The sequence below is a fragment of the Loa loa genome (genome assembly GCF_000183805.2).
Source record: "Loa loa unplaced genomic scaffold supercont3.18, whole genome shotgun sequence".
NCBI classification, from domain to species: domain Eukaryota; kingdom Metazoa; phylum Nematoda; class Chromadorea; order Rhabditida; family Onchocercidae; genus Loa; species Loa loa.
Genome location: NW_018108198.1, coordinates 25,340 through 30,306, shown reverse-complemented (window position 1 = coordinate 30,306; position 4,967 = coordinate 25,340).

The window sequence follows — 4,967 nt, the reverse complement described above, 5'->3', positions numbered from 1 at the left end:
ACACACACACACACACACACACACACACACACACACACACACACACACACACACACACACACACACACACACACACACACACACACACGCACACACACACAAAAGATGCATCGCCAAATATGGATTGGAAAAGCTTTCCATTCGCACCGACATTCGAAGTTCCATCCGTCCCCGACGCTTTTGCTTATTTTAGGAGTGGGAGGAAGGAAATTTTGTTACCCTCTATGTCGCCCTGTTTTTGTATAATCTCTCTACGGCAAAGGTTTCATGTTAATTTTCTACCGGAAGCACTCAGTAAAATACAGCGTCCGTCTTTGTTTTGCATTGTTCCTAAACTTTTACTTTCTGAGATGAGTTAATATATTCAATATTCAAACGAACAATCGAAAATCCATTGTTAAAATGAAGGTAAATCTAGCCCTTACTGATTTAATATTGATATGTATAGTTTGAGGATATTATAATTGGAAATAGACTTAGAAATAGCAGGAAGAAAGAATTGGTTTTTCCCTAACGATCCTTTTGCATAGAATATTTCATGCTTATTAAGATATGCTGCTCCTATATATGCAAATTTGAAAGGAAATCTGTCACGAATTTACTTCACGATTCTTTCAATCAGATTATTCCATTATACAGCAATCAAACCACAAGTATGTCACTATGAAAAAAATTACACATCTGTTAGTATCTGAGTAAGAAAGTAAGCTCCTCATGTCTCTCCATCCCTGACAAATTTCTTGCTCAGAATGCCGAAGAAGAATGGAAAACTTACACTTCATCTCATCCATGTGTAACAACCATTTGCATAAACAAAAACTATAAAAAGAGATGTGTAACTTTGATGATATGTCTTAATAGTTTTGCGTCAAAAGTATGGTATTTGGGTCAAAGTAATGGAAAATGCATGTCTTTCTTATCTTTGAAAATTGTTCCAATTTCAGTCAAAAATTTCCAACGGACTGAGATGTGCTAATTATCCTCTCTACTGCTAATTTTTCTTTCTTTTGCTAATTAGCTGCACATTATTTACAATGAGGGTGAGTGAGAGAGTGCCGGGAACAGAGATTTCCAGGCAAACCGCGTGAGGACAAGTTGGATAGGCTAGTCACAAGGTGAACATATCAAAGAAGTAATGCCGTTTATACTGTTCGAATCAGATAAACTTAGCCAAATGAGGCTATAAATCAAGGGATAGTTGGACTAATTATCATGTGGAAGAGACGAACAGATAAAATCGAAGTTTTTTTTTGTCTATCATTTCAGACATTCATCAGTTTCACCTTCTCTTCCTTTCCTTTCACCTATGAGAGAATGGAGAAATGAGAATGATAGGGCCGTTTACACATACATCACATCACACTTTGCACTTTCTTCCTCTCTCTGCCGTTTCCTTTTCTATGTGCTGCAGGGCTCGTCTCTCTCTTGACATCGGTCTCTCGGAATAGTTCCATTTTCTTTCTTTTTTCTACAATATAATGACCGTTACTGTGAAAATCATTTGTCTTGTTTGCAAAGTATATGATGTTAAAGTCGTTATTTAAGTGTCACTCGATATTAATAATTTGGAAATGACATGTTGGTGTCTTTGAAATACGTAAATGTAGTTTAACTGTCGTCACAAATGAGACAAACAAACAAATCACTAACAGACGCTTTTGAATTCCATCTGGTTTTTTTTTTTTGGATATGCTTCTGTCAGTGCTGAAATTATTTTGCCCAAACATTTAAATCATTCAATTTAGAAAAGGTGAAGGGATGGAATTCTATTTCTAAATTCTGTGCTGAATTAGATTTTGATTGCATTCAACAAGAAAGTAACAACTATCATCGATATCATGGCTGAGTAAGCGCGTTTCTATTCATCCTAGTTCATTTCATCACCAATGTAGAAATTGATATGGCGACTCGTGAGAGAGCTTTTATTCGCTTAAAAGTTTCAAACCATATATGCTGCGATGGCATTTCATAGGAAAAAGAACCTGGTATCAGTGGAATTTTCCAAGCGACAAACGACGCCTTTATACTACACCAATTCTTCTCATATTCATTATCTCTTCATTTTGATGCATTTTTTTGATTATTTGTTATTGTTCATTTGTTACTTGTTTGTAATACTACGTGTTTCATTATATAGTTTACAAGTGAAAATTTTTTAAGAATATTTGTTCCCTATTATAGTATCGAAAAAAAGATGAGGAAAAAGCGAAAAATAGAAATGAGATAATATAAAAAGGGAATAGAAAATGACATTATAGTAAAAATGATGCTAATGGAAATTAGGGTGGTATCAAAAGTACTTGTTTTTGTCTTTTTGTTCTGTACCATCACATTTGCGTGCTGTGTTTGAGTGACGTTTGGCTGTTTGTTTTCATATGTTCCGATATATCTGTCCAAACTGTATGTCCTAATTCATAAAATTTAAGTCACATAATGCACAGAATTGAATTTCGTGTCGCATGTATAATGTATATACTTCGTTAACTTGGAAACTTACAATGAAATGTACGGAAAAGAAAGATTGAAAATGGATGAGAAAAAAGAAACAAGAAAACACGCATCTGTTATGTTTGGTCAAGTAATAAGGATTTAAAAAAAAGAAATTCTCTTACTCAACAGCAGGTTCGATTATTTGCTTTGTTCATTTGCATATGTTATTAGCTTGTTTGCTTATTACCAAAGACGAATGTTATGTAAATCTATATTGAATCGGTTTCAGTACAAATCTGTTCATCAATTCTTAGTGATTCTGGGTAACATTTCAAGTTGTTCAGCTATATATTATGATTCTTGGGACTTTTGAAATGAATGTTATTTGATGTGATGGACGATTGTTATATAAGTGTTATTGTTAAGCAATCTGGAATTATGCGTATGTTACGAAACATTTTCATTCTGTCATCCTATTTTTCGTCCTTACTCATTGTTTTTAAAAGCGAACTCTTGAAAGAAACCGCTCTCTCCATTCGTAAGTAGGAGCCAAATACTAGGATTACGATGATTTTTTAAATAACAATCCATATTACAGTGAATATTTTAATATTTATCGTATTCTGTGCATTACTTCGTTACGTCTTACTGCCGTTTTGATAAAATTAATGATTGAAAAAATATTTGACATATTTTAGCAGTCCGCAATGGATTCACCAGGACGATTCTCATCCGTCAGAGGTTTGAATTTACTTGGAATTTCTTAACTTTTGCATTAACAATTGTAGGAAAATTCGTTCTTCCTCAGAAGAACCAAGAAGGGACAGCATGGGAAACAAACACACTTTCCTGTTGCATTTCACATAGTAGCGCCTTTATTAAATACTTTCAAGATCATGCCAATTTATAATCATTTCATGGCTACTGTCTATTACAGTCCAGAGTTAGCCTTTTTTGCTGAATAGTTGCATTGATGGGTTTTTCTAAAGTGCAGCAAAGACATTGGAACATGTTGGATGCGTACGTCATTATATGCAATGTTTTTGCTGAATATAAACAAAAGACTGGAAATTTCAATGAACTGAAACAATCGCTGGTTAAAACGTAATAGTTACGAAGTTTAGTAAGATGAGGTTGTTGATAGTTTTTGAACTTGAAAGTGTCTTGATGGTAAACAGTGTCATAACCGTTTCAGCGTGATCTTTTAGGGTGTTGGCACCGATCAGCAGCACTGCACGGCTATTGTCACTCTACTACTTTAATACTAACGAGTTAATTCTATTAATGCCAGATTTATAAGGACTTACCTCATCGATATTTGCCTCTATTTGAATCTGTATGTGCGAGTGTGCGTGTAGTAGGTGTGTGCAACATTACATGAATAAATTTCTTCCCTATCTTACTTCATGTCATGTGGTGATCAAAAATCTCCGCCCCCTCAATGTTGTTTACCCCATTTTCGCCACTTATTCCTGGGACTGAAATCATGAGCTACACCTTTGCACTGTCTTTTGATCTCTTCATTTAATACCCCAAGTTTTGCTATTGCGGAGTTCTCCTGTCTCCATACGCAAGCTTCACGTTTAATCATTTATCATTTGTTTTTTGGAACTATCCTTATTAGTACAGCATATTAAAAGACAACCTGGGCCCATTTCGGCTTTTAATGATGGCTCGCAAACCAGGGTACTTGCTGGACAGAACAAATGACCCATTAGTCATTTTACTATGTTAATTATATAGGTTTAATTAAGACTTTAATCTAACTAATGAAAAAAACCTTTCTCCACCGCCGCGGCACTATATCCTTTTTATCCTTTTTTATCCTTTTTATCCTATTATCCTTTTTTTACAAAAAAGTGTATGTCCGATACCCTTGCTTTTGTTGTATATTTTTCATGCGCTGAACAGACGTTATTTTACTGCTCTGAACTGTGTCCTTTGCAGAACTTCATGTACGTGTCTCCTGCATGTTGCTTTCCATTTTTCCGACGTAAGCGTTTCCTTTAATGTTTCGTTATCATCACAACATTTAATAGCCATCATTTCCCTTAATTTTCACAACCTTTTTGGAATGCTAAACAATCCGAAAACTTTAGTTTAAATGCTAAACAAAACCTGAAAAGTGATTTGCAATAATTAATCATTATCAAAGCATTAAGTAATGCCTAGTCATTGGAGTAGTTCGAACTATTGGATTTGAAAATGACCAAAGTGAATGATTACCTGTTCAGTATGAATAATCATTATGAAAGAACGGAAATTAAATTGGCTGTCTTATTTTTCTTTTTATTGCCGGACTGAATTAAATTGGAGAAATGATTAGAACTACTATGATCTTCCTGTTATAATAATGAAAGTAATAATGTCGATGAGATGATGATAATTATAATAATAATCATAATAATTAATACTAATAGTAAATTAGTAATAATAATAATAGTAATAGTAGTAATAGTAATAATAATAATAATAATGATAGTAGTAGTAGTAGTAGTAGTAATAATAATAATAATAATAATAATAATAATAATAAT